The sequence below is a fragment of the Echinops telfairi genome, unplaced genomic scaffold (genome assembly GCF_000313985.2).
Source record: "Echinops telfairi isolate 266 unplaced genomic scaffold, ASM31398v2 ScPeMD7_7424;HRSCAF=8462, whole genome shotgun sequence".
NCBI classification, from domain to species: Eukaryota; Metazoa; Chordata; class Mammalia; order Afrosoricida; family Tenrecidae; genus Echinops; species Echinops telfairi.
In genome coordinates, this window is record NW_022111324.1 from 35341821 (window position 1) to 35354561 (window position 12741).

Genomic DNA, 12741 nt, shown 5'->3' on the forward strand with positions numbered 1-12741 from the left:
AGCTCTGGCCTATGTTCTTGTTTCTCCCTCTCTAGAGATTAGTACTCTATTAAGCATCATTCCTGTACAAACGTACATAATACGTCTATTGTTTTAAAACTACATGAGTGGTATGGTACATACATATATTTTGTAACTTACTGTTTTTGTTTGTGGATGTTATTTTTAAAATTATCTACATTATTACATTTTGCTAAATTTTTTTAGCAGCAGTTTGTATAAGCTACTGTTAACTCATTTTCTTCTATTGCTTGCTTTAATTTTTTCCACTATTATATTGTTTCACACTTATACTAACATTAAAATATATCTTCTGCTAGAACGTGGGTTACCTTTTCCCAAGTTAGTGAACTTTTGCTATACAGGGGTTTTCATTGTAATATTAGCATATTTGTTGATTCTTTTTGTCAAGCTTATCTTGCCTTTTTAAAGAGAAATTATTTTATAATGTTATATATTATTGGTGTTTATGTTCTCTTCTACATCAGATTTTAAGACAAAAACTTGTGTTGGAAATGAGTCAAATTTGGGCGGGCTCACTAAAATGTTAAACAACTTACATATTTATGCAACTGTTGGTTGTAAGAGCACCCATGGATTCTTGGAAGCAAGTCCTGGCGATCTACTGCAGAAAGGTGTCTGCCATTGAAAAATGCTGTGAAGCACAACAATTTTCAGGCACACATGGACTGCCATGAGTTGGGTTGGGATTGGCATGATTGAAAATGGGCCAGTGTGAGGTTTGGGATTATTTTAGATTGACAAGAGAACAAATCTCTAAAATAATTAAGAGTATTAAATATGATGTAAAGAGAATTTTATGGGTGGTTTTGTCCTAGGCTGCTCAGTTGGCCCAGAACCATAGCAATCATAGGTAAATCAGAACAAAACACTACTTGATCCTATCGACTCTTAACAATTATTGCTTGAGCTCACTGTTTAGCCACCATATTGATGATCTCTCTGAGGGTCTCCCACCTTTTTGTTGGCTTCCTACTTCACCAAGCATGATGTCCTATCCCAGAGACTGGTACATCCTTATACCATATCCAAAGCATGTGAGATGAAGTCTGGCCATATTTGCTTCTAAGGGGCATTCTGACTGTACTTCCTCCAGGACCGATCTCTTTGTTCTCCTGGCAGCCCCTTGTCATTTCAATAGCTTTCTGTAACATTAGAATGTAAATGTTGAACTCTTCCCCGGTCTTCCTTATTTATTGTACAGCTTATGAAGCAATTGAAGATACCATAACTTGAGACAGGGGCACATTCGTCCTCACACAGTCTTCTGTGTTCTTGAATGCTCTGAAACAGCGTGATGCACATTTGTCCTATGCAACATGTTCTTGGATTCTATGGCTGCTGGTTCCATGAGCATTGATTGTGGAGTTAAGTAAAATAAAACACCTGATAATTTCAGTATTTTCTGTTTGTCTCTAGTCCAGTTGTTAGCATATTTGTTTTCATGATATGGGGTTGAAATTTATACTAAAGGCTATATAGTCTTTGGTTTTTATCAGTAAGTGTGTCAAATTCTCTTGGCTTTTAGCTAACAAGAGTGTATCATGTGCATTTCATGGACTGGTTGGGAACCTTCCTTCAATAAGGGTGTCACGTTTTTTTATATAATCCAGCTTCTTGGATCATTTGCTCAACATAAAGATTAAATAAGCATGGCAAAAGATTATAATACAGATGAGCACTTTTTATGATTTTAAATCATGTTGTTGTTGCTGCTGTTTTTTGTTAGGTGCCTGTGAGTCTGTTCCAACCCATATAAACACTATACGTAACAGAACAAAGCACTGTGTGGTCCAGTGCCTCCTTGTAATTGTTCCTCTGCCTGAGTACGTGCTGCCATCAAGGTGGCAATCCACCTCATCACCATCTCCTCCTTTTTACTGTTCCTCCATTTTACCAAACACCATGTCCTTCTCCAGCGACTGGTCTCTCCTGAAAGGCTGTCAAAAATATGTAAGATGACATAGCGAAACAAAGCAACAACAACAACAACAAAACAATGACCAAAAAAAAGAAAGAAAATCCTGTAAATAATTTGTCTGTTTGTTGACCTTTAGGAGTGTTTTCTGGTTAAGTCTGATGGCGTGTGACACCCTGGTCTATTGTTGGTATTTCCTGGGGACTTCGTTGTTCTGTTCCCCTGGATGTTCTGTTGCACACCCTTAGTGTTTCACCTCTGTGTGGTGGGCACAATTCCTGCACTCTGTCTCCAGTGCTGTCGCCTTTAGTGCTATGGGTCAGTGAAGGAAGTTGTGTCTCATGGTAGGGCCAGCTCTAGGTTTCTCTCTGTGTTTTGGCTGCTCATAGCAGGAATATCTTCCTCAGGGATTGGTGGGCCAGGATGTGTTCCACTCTTTCTTCCTCTCCCTTCATTTGTTCCTGTGTGTTCTGACCAGACATGTCCCTTTCTTTGAGCTGCAGCTTCAGTGTTGTCCTCTAAAATGAATTTTCTTTTGTTTTTTTGTTTTGCTATGTTTTGTTTTCTGTGCATATTATTATCTTTTCAGGTTTATCTAGATAAGATAGCCAGAATAAACAATCTGGAGGAAAAAACAACGGGACCAAGTACTCCCTCAGTGCAAGAACACTTTGTTCTATTAAACTGGCATTCTATGATGCTCACCTTACCGACATGATTGCTAAAGATAAAGCGGGTGCATAAGCAAATGTAGTGAAGAAAGCTGATGGTGCCTGGCTATCAAAAGATACAGTGTCTGGGGTCTTAAAGGCTTGAAGGTAAACAAGCAGTCATCTAGCCCGAAGCAACAAAGTCCACATGGAAGAATCACACCAGCCTATGTGACCACAAGCTGTCGAAAGGATCAGGTATCAAGCATCAAAGAACAAAAAATCTTATCATTGTGAAAGAGGGGGAGCGCAGAGTGGAGACCCAAAGCCTATCTGTAGGCAACTGGACATCCCCTTACAAAAGGGTCGCTGGGAGGAGATGAGCCAGTCAGGGTGCATTAAAACACTGATGAAACATACAACTCTCCTCTAGTTCTTTAATATTTCCCTCCCCCTAATATCATGATTCCAATTCTACTGTATAAATCTGGCTAAATCAGAGAATGTACACTAGTACAGATAGGAACTGGAAACACAGGGAATCCAGGACAGATAAACCCTTCAGGACCAATAATGAGAGTAGCGATACCAGGAGGTGAAGGGGAAGGTGGGGGCGAAAGGGGGACCTGATCACAATGATCTACCCCCTCCTTGGAGGACTGACAACAGAAAAGTGGGTGAAGGGAGACATAAAAAAATAATACTAATTTATAAATTAGCAAGGATTCTTGAGGGAGGAAGGGGAAAAATGAGGAGCTGATACCAAGACCTCAAGTAGAAAGAAAATGTTTTGAGAATGAGGATTGCAATTAATGTATAAATGTTCTTGACACAATGGATGGGTGGATGGATTGTGATGAGAGTTGTATGAGCCCAAATAAAATGACTTTTAAAAAATAAAAATAAATAAATAACATTAACTATCAAAAATTATATATATGTAAGATGAATCTTGTCAACTTTGCCTCTAAGCTATACTTATTCCAAAACAGATTGATTTGTCCTTTTAACCATCTCTGGTACTTTCAATAATTGCTTTTCTTCAGAACTGCAACTCAAATGCGTCCATTCTTTTCCAGTCTTCTTTATCAAGTATGCAGCTTTCACTCGCATGTGAGGCAATGAAAAACACCATGGCTTGTGTCGGGCACACACTAGACCTCAAAGTAACGTCATTGTTTTCATACCACGTAATAGTCCCTCACTCTGTTCTCCTGACTGCCTCTTTATCTGTGTGCAGGTTCCACATGAGTACAGCTAAATGCTCTGTAATTTCCACTCTTCGTGTTTTCCATAGTTGGATATGCTCCACATAGTTGAATACCTTCAAATAATAAATAAAATACAAGTAAATATCTGCCTGTTTTCTTTGCTTTCATCCACGGTCCATCTGATATTGATATTATTTCTCATTCCATTTCCTCCTATGATTCTAGCTTGGAGTTCTAGAAGCTCTTTGTAGATATACTTCTGCAACACTTTTAAAATTATATTCAGCAAAATTTTACTTGCATGTAGTACTGTCCAATAATCTCAAAATTCTTTGGGGTTGGTCATTTTTCTTTGGAAAGGGTATAAATATGAATCTTTCCCAGAAGCTTGTCAGGTAATTGTATTCTAAATTTCTTGGCATAGCCTGTTGAGCATTTCTAGCCTTGCATCAGCGTGTTCAAATATTACAGTGGGTGTTAAGCCAATGACTAGGGCCTTAGTTTTCACTAACACCTTCAGTGTAGCTTAAACTATTTCCTCCAATACTTTCACTTCTTTATAATGTACTACCTCTTCAAATAATTAAATGTTCACCACATATTAGTACAGTGACTCTGAGTAATGAGAATACATATTGAAGCAAGATAGTGAGAATTAAATGATTTGTCTGCCATATAATTGTCTAGTACAATGTTTTAAAATGTTATCATCAAGCTTCTAAAAGTGAGTTATTTATAAATTAACCTTTGTTTCCTGAAGATATCCACTTATTTATTTAATAAATATTTGATTTGTTAATAATTATTCCAGGATCTAAGGAGCTCTGATTGTGCTATTGGGTAAGCATTGAACTCCTAACTTTAAGGTCATCAGTTCAACCCCACCAATCTATCAGTGGGAGAAAGAAGTTGTGATCTGCTCCTGGAACAATTTACAAATACCCTATATGTGGTTGTTATTAGTTGAAAATGACTCAATGGCTATGTGTTTCACTGTTTATTATTTCAGTGTGTATGATTTCCTATAGAATAAAAGATTTAAGAAAACTAACGTCTCTGTTCCAGAAGAATTTTTATATTAGCCAGATGAATGAGTTAAAAAACAAATCAGCAACTGACAAATCATCATATCGTTATAAGTGCTATGGAGACATTAGGCATCAGGGGTGAAGGCAAGGAGGTGACTAAACTCTGTTAAAATATTTAATAGAGAAAAAAAATCAAATGAGGCCTTAGAGTAAAGAGAATCCATATATTGTCTGAGGGAGAGTGTAGAATAAATACATACTTTTTAGCTCAGTGTGTGTACATACCTGTGAGAGAGAGAGAGAGAGTTTAAGTTGGAGGGGTGTTTTTAATAGTAGCGAGGAAGCTAATGTGCTGAAGCAAAGAGGAATCTGGGAATTGTAAGAGATAGACTAGAGGAAGTGTTTAATGAGAGACCAAGTCTTGGAGATTCTTATAAGAATTTAGATTTTGACACTGGCGGTATTTGGTGACCGAGTAGTGACATGATGCAACTTAGAACACTGAAAGATACCTTGCCTGCTGATCAGTACAGGGGTAGGCAAGGCAGGACTGGAGAGATGGTTGAGGAGAGTGCTGTCAAGAGGAGCTCAGGTGGTGCCGGCAGGTAAACGTTGGACTTCTAACAGAAAGGTTGCCATTTCAAACCGGCCAGCCAGTCTGGAGGAGAAAATAAGACATTGGATATCCAGTCTTATAACTCAAAGAGAGAATTCTACTCTGTCCTATAGGGTCACTATGACTTGGAATTGGCACAGTGGCCGAGGGTTTTCATAGCAATGAAAACATACAGTAGTTAGTATGATAACAGTAGACATATTAAAATATATTCAGACTCTGGGTATATTTTGAAGATAGAGTTGAGATGGTTTGAGATAAAGAACAAAACCCAGAAGGGCATCACAGTTTGGGGGGTGAGTAATTAAAAGGAGACAGTGTATAAGCATGACATGGCAATCCAAATGTTGGCAAGCTTAGTTTGACACAGCAATGAACCTTACCTTTCCTTTGCACACACATGACTGAGACATCTTAACAAGGGAAAGCAGGAGATGGAAATGTATGTTGAGCATTTATTGCTAAAATGGCTGCCTATTCATCTTTTGACTGAACAGTGAATATTTTAGGCTAATTAGGTGAAAGAATATTAGCAATGCAATAGTAGGGAAAGATATTTACATCTAGAAGAACTAGCTAAGTGTATTGATAAATGATAGAAGTCAGAGAGAAAGAGTAAAAAAAAATCAGTTTCCTGTCTGCTGCTAATAAAACCTTGTTGTAATCAAATTGATGTTGACTTATAGCAACTCCATGTGTGTTAGAATAGAATTTTCCTCCATAGGGTTAGGAATTTCTTCTTCTTCTTCTTCTTCTTCTTCTTCTTCTATGTAGATTTACCAGATCCCTATTCTTTATTTTTTTTCAATTTGGAATGTGTTGAATTTATTCATCAATTGAAAAATGTCATCATATACACTACATTTAACCTTTCTATCCATGATCATAATCATTCATTTGTTTGTAATTGTTTCATTAATTTTGTGTTGTTTATTTTACATACCTTGAATAATCTACATCAGTTTTCAGATATTTTATCATTTACTGACATTGTAAATAAATTGCAATCATAATGATTTGCTGAAGTTACTTAAGACTAATACTTAGGGATTGTGTGGACATATACAGATTTACATTGTATTTTCCTATTTCATTGAAAAGTATTTTTTTAATCATTTTACTGGGGGCTCATACAACTCTTATCACAATCTATGCATATACCCATGGTGTCAAGCACATTTGTACATTTGTTGCCGTCATCATTCTCAAAACATTTTCTTTCTACTTGAGCCCTTGGTATCAGCTCCTCATTTGCCCCCTCCCTCTCCACTCCCCCCTCCCTCATGAACCCTTGAAAATTTATAAATTATTATTATTTTGTCATATCTTACACTGTCCGACGTTTCCCTTCACCCACTTTTCTGCTGCCCATCCCCCAGGGAGGAGGTTCTATGTAGATCCTTGTAATCGGTTCCCCCTTTCTACCTCACCTTCCCTCCACCCTCTTAAGTCTATCCAGATAGGCTTGAATCGCCAACCTTTTAGATAGCAATTGAAGATCAGATTTTTACACCACTCGGCAACTTCTCAGTTGCTAATAACATTGATAAAAGTGAGGCTTTAAAAGAGAAGATGGTAGCAGGAGAAAACTGGTAAAGACCAGGCTCCTCTGTCACAGGTTTTCTTCTTGCGCTTACCAGAGAGATTACAGTCAACATAAGTAAGGCCATTAATTACTGAAAAAATATGAACGTACTTGTTGATCAAATCAGATACGGATTAAACCTGAAGTTAAATAACTGTGTATGATTTTTAGGAAAAACAATATAACAAAAACAGCAGCAGACACCTGGGGAATTATCATTGAAATGGGCTCTTAGAAATAATGATCAGTCTGCTAAAATATAGATTTTCAGTATCAGAGACTACAGTGATTTTCTGAGTAGACTATTTAGCCTCTTGTCGCTATATATTTCCAGGAGCAGGTGGTTCAGAGAACATAACAGCTAATTTTTTGTATTGGGAAGAGTCAAGGGTTTGTAAAACCTATCATAATATGTAGAACTGCCTCCACTCATTCCCAATTCACAACTGGAATCTGGCATTTGATAGCTAGAATATGGTTTAAATACTAACACTGGAATTATCAGTGACAAACACATAATTTATTATCCTTGATGCACAAACAACAGATCGTATGATGGAAGTGGTCTCCCATACTGAACATCTTTTTTTTCTTTTTTTTTGAGAGTGAGGCAGTGAGTGAGTGAGGCAGTGAGGTAGTGAGTGAGTCAGTGAGTCAGTGAGTGAGTGAGAGAGTGAGTCAGTGAGTGAGTGAGACAGTGAGAGTGAGGCAGTGAGCCCATATTGAACATCTCAACTATTGCTGCTTTCGAGCAGAACAAATCAGGAAGCTTGAAGTGCATTTCTTATTGACTTTTAGAAATAAAAGCTGTTTTAATATCCTTTTAGGTGGTGGAAGCAACCAAGAAAGGGTTGCTATTAAAAATCCAACATGCAACTGGAGAGTTGATTTAATGATCTAGCAGCTATTAACTGCATTTATAATCTGCATAGCTATTATAACCAAAAGTATGTATAACTGGGCATGTAGTCTTTGTACTTTCCATGGACATACTGTCTTCGTCTAGTTTATTAACACACTGCAATGTGCAGATGACTCAACCTTGCTTGCTGAAAGTGAGGAGGACATGAGAACAAGGCTTGCAGTCTTCCGTACGATTAAAAATCAATGTACAGAAAACCAAAATCTTCATAACTCAACCAACACAACATCCTGATCGACAGAGAACAGATGGAAGTTATCAAGGATTTCATCTTGCTTGCATCCACGGTCAATGCTCATGGAAGCAGCAAAGGGGCCTCCCACAGCTGGGAGGAGAGGCGGGCACTCGGCGAGCGCAGGGGTGGTTGGGTGACAGAGTTCCAGTTCTGGTTCTTGGTACAGCTGCAGCAGCAGCTCCAGGGTAGATGGTGGTGCAGCCAGGTGCCAGTCAGTGGCTCCCAGTGGCAGCGCCCGAGCCTCAGAAGGGGCAGGTCCGGTGACTGCCCTGGGCCCTGGCGGGACTCTGGGGTCCCCAGTGCTGATGGGCCTGCACCAGGTCAAGGGCTGTACCACTCTCTGATGCCTGGCAAGGCCTATCTGAGAGCAAGTATGCTGCCAGGCAGTCAAATGACACCTGGCAGACCTTCCATGTCCCCCACCCCCAGGCTATAGGGGTACCCTTCAATCCTTCGCCCTGTCAGGGATGGAACAGTCAGTCCAGAATTGAAATCACACTGCAAAGGAAAAGAAGATGGCTGACAAAATTCTACCTCAAAGGATTCGGGAAGTAGTACCAGAGTCTCAGGCCTATATGGATCTCCTGGCTTTTGAAAGGAAACTGGGCCAGACTATCATGAGGAAATGGCTAGATATCCAGGAGGCCTTGAAATGGCTCATCGAGCAAGAGCGAAAGCTGTGAATTTTCATTTCTAACACTTCCAATCAGTTGCCGAGGACAGGAAAGGGACGGTGGCTTCCTGGGAGCTTCGAGTAGAAGGACAGCTCCTGGAGGATTCCACCTTGTTCAAATATGGCGCCACCAAACAAAAGCAGAAGTTCTCTTCCTTTTTTAAGCGCTTGGTGATTGAACTGGACAATGACTTACCAGACAACCATCTGGTAGAATGGCACAGGACTGCCTCCCCCCCAGGGGACGGGTGGCTTCCAGATGAAGTGAATGTGTGCTGGAGTAACAGGTGCCCCTGTTTAAATGAGACCTTTGCCTGACTCGGCTCCTGGGCATCCACCCGCAGACCTGCCCAGTGAGTATCCAGGCCCTGGGGCAGTATATTAAGACACACAAGCTCCAGGACACTCACAAGCAGGAAGGGTTCAGAGATCCCCCAGCAGCTCCATGCTTGGCGGATGCCACCAGAACTCATCATCATTAAGCACGTCCTCAGCAAAAAGACAACTTGTTACAAGATTGACGTGGAAGTGGGTGATACCTTGAAGACGCAAAAGGATTCCATCTGGCTGTCCATGGCCAGCCAGCAAGAGATCTCCATTCTAGACAACAGGATCCCCGCGACCATAGAAACCATCAACCAGCTGAAGACCCAGCGGAAGTTCATGCTGACCTTTGCCCAAGACCCGTAGGGCTTCATGAACGACTGGCTCCAGTCTCAGTCCTGGGACGTCATGACCATGACCGATGTGGCGGGGAACCCAGGGGAGGAGCACCGAGCTGAGTTCTACTTCCAGCCTGGGGCTCTGAGGCCATGTGCTGCTTCCTTCTACTCTAAGGTGCGACAGAGGTGACAGGAAGAAGTGCAAGCCTTGGGGATCCACCACACATAGGGCTCTCCTCTGTCCATGCTGATTTGGCTCTGCCCATTCGGAATCCGGGCCTTGTGCTGCCTGCCTCAGCACCTGCCTTGGTCTTGGCTGGGGCCTTTCAATGGGTGCTGTTGGCTCAAGGACACCACTAGAATGAAGAGGGTCTCTCATTTCTGTCTAAGAGACATACGTGGAACTCTTCTCCCATCCTAGCCCGTTTCTTTCTGCCCTCCAAGTTTCCATGTGCTTCTGCCCAACCTCTAGGTAGTGTTAGAGAGAACCTGTAGTGGTGCTTAGGGCCCTGAGTAGAAGGGCTCAAGGCCAAGTAGTCTTCTACACTGACCCTGCCCTTCAGAGACCTGGGCCCTTTTCCCAGACTGCAGCCTGAGGGCACTCCATAAGCTCCTTGATCTTGGCCATCCTTCTAACCCAGCCCTCCTGTTATCCCACACCAGTTTCCTTCCTCCCTGAGCACATTCTCCCTTCATCTGCACTGCCCTCTAGCGCTAAAGGAAGCCAGGCTCTGGGCTGAGCTGAGGTGGGTCTGTCCCTGCCTGGGAAGGCTGTCAATTTATTGCCTCCTCTTCCTCACTTAGAGGAGTCCACAGCAGTATTGGAGTTCCCTGTAGCTGCCTGTTTTAGGAAACCCTCCTGGCAGGAGATTTTGCCTTTCCCTGGCCAAGCCCTAAAAACCTCACCTGGAGGACTGCTGGTGCCAGAGGAGGCTGTTCTTGTGCTTGAAGGGACACCTTCACTCCCTCCTGCTTCTCCACCCCTTCCCCAGTCCCTTAAAGGAGAAACAGGTCTAAAATCAAAAGGTTACAAGTCCTGGGCCACGTTGTCTTCCTGTCTTGTTTCTGCTCAGTTGACGCCACAGGTGGCTTCTAGGGCACTGAGGAATGGAAGCGCCCAGAGTGCAGAAGAGCTCTGAGTTGGGTTTGTGACTCCCCTGTCCCTGCCTCCCAGACTGGGATGTCCTGCCCTCAACACAGCAGGTGGGAGATGGCTGGCACAACAGGGAGTCTGTCCCACAGGCTCTGAACCCACAGAACTGACAGGCCTGCTTCCACCCCCTCCTTGGGCTCCAGAGAGCACATCTTCATGTCCCTTAGCCCTACCTGTTCTGTTTGCCACCAGCGGCAGGACTTTCTCCCCAGTGGTCCCCTCAGAGGCACTCCCCAGAGTTACCCTGGGCAACTGTTAGCAGGCAGCTGAGCTCTGGCCCAGCTTTCAGGCAGGAAGCTCAGCACCCCTATGGTGTCCTGTTGAATATAATTGTTTTTAATAACTGAATGATTATGTTTTTTCTCCTGGACCAGTTCTTTGTTTTTGTACTGTCCCCTTATTGCTGTCACCCAGTTTTAATAAAAGGATCTTCTGGGGAATTGACAAAGGGAGAGAGAGATCAAAGGATGCGTTGCATGAGGTTAAAATGCTGCATAAGACCTCTTCAAAATGTTTAAAAGCAAAAATGTTACTTTGAAGGCTAACCCTGACCAAAGTAATATTTTTCCATTGCTTCATATGCATGTGAATGCATAACATTAAATGAGGTGGACAGAACGAAAAGTGATACATTTGAACTACAGTGTTGATAACAAATATTGAAAGTACTACAAATTGACAAAAGGACTAATACTAATAAATATGTCTTCAAAGAAGTACTGCTAGAATGTTTCTTCAAGGCAAGGGTGGTGATACAACATTTCAAGTACTTTGGACATGTTATCAAAAGAAACCAGTCCTTGGAGAAGGACAGAGTGCTTGGTAAAGTGGAGAGGCAGTGACAAAGAGGAAGGTCCTGGACAAGGTGGGCTGACACAGTAGCTGCAACAATGGGCTCAACTATAAAAACAATTCTGAGGGTGGCAAGGGGCCCCTTGGTGTTTCATTCTGTTGTCCAGTAGGTCTTTCTCCGTTGGAATCTCCTGGAGGGCGCCTAACAATGCCTGCGACTTTCATTGACTATGATAAGTGAGAACCTCTAAAATTTCCCCAATCGTCCTAATACTAAGGATTAAAAAATCTGAAGTTCAGTGGGTTAATAAGAGATCGTAATTCTGGTTAAGGGATGAGTTTTTGCTCCTAGCAACTTCCTTCAGAAATGTACTGGGCAGCAACAAACAATTCATCAACCACTTCCTTCTCAGTAATCTGAACTGGTCAGTACACAAAGCAGAGTATTCTTAGAAGCCACTTAATTATGAAATATATCATTTTCAGAATCTGTTCATTTTTTGAAAATTTACTGAAGACATCAAGGGCTTTTGGATGCACATGTAATAGTTATGCCACCAGAAATGAAAACTTATACTAAAATATATATTAATCCATTTAATAATAATAAAGTATATTTTATTAAAATAACTATTTCAGATTCATTGTTTCTTGAGAGTATGGCATGGGAGATTGGAAGGAAATAGGGAGCTAATAACAATGAGTCCTAGAAACAAAAAAGTGTTCTAAAATTGTCACAATGATTGTACAACTCTCCTTGATCTGGTTGAATAAATGTATTGTATAATATATCTATTATGTGCCAATAACACTTTTAAAAATAACTAGTTCTGGGAATAGTTGAAAGGAGGCATTATGTTAGATATTTGTAAATATCTTTAAATTCTGGCTTAATAAAAGGCAACTTGATTTTCCAATCTGTGTCTATCACACAGATATGTGTACATATTTTAATAGTCTCATGAAAATTGTTGACACCCATTTTTGATACTCAGTACAATCGATTTGATGTTCCTTAAACATGTTACAATGTGAAATCTGAAACTATGTCAATGAAATTGTCATTTCCTTAACAATCTGTTTTGTACGTTAATAGGTCTTTAATCATGAGTGACTTGGAAAATCAGATATTGGCCATTGGAAAAACAGCAGCTAACTCAGCTGTGCAGAGTTTTCAAGTTTAATGCACGGCGCAGTTTCAGACTCACAGTTTAATGTCACTGCCGAGAGCTTCAGCAATGGTTTTTAAGAAGTGAGAAACTGCCACGCTCATGA

At 41.0% G+C, this 12741-nt stretch overlaps 1 pseudogene; it reads left to right on the top strand.

Annotated features, from left to right (window-relative positions):
• The first annotated feature begins 8401 nt into the window (after positions 1–8401).
• On the top strand, positions 8402–9750 carry LOC101642160 (annotated as a pseudogene).
• The last annotated feature ends 2991 nt before the right edge of the window (positions 9751–12741 follow it).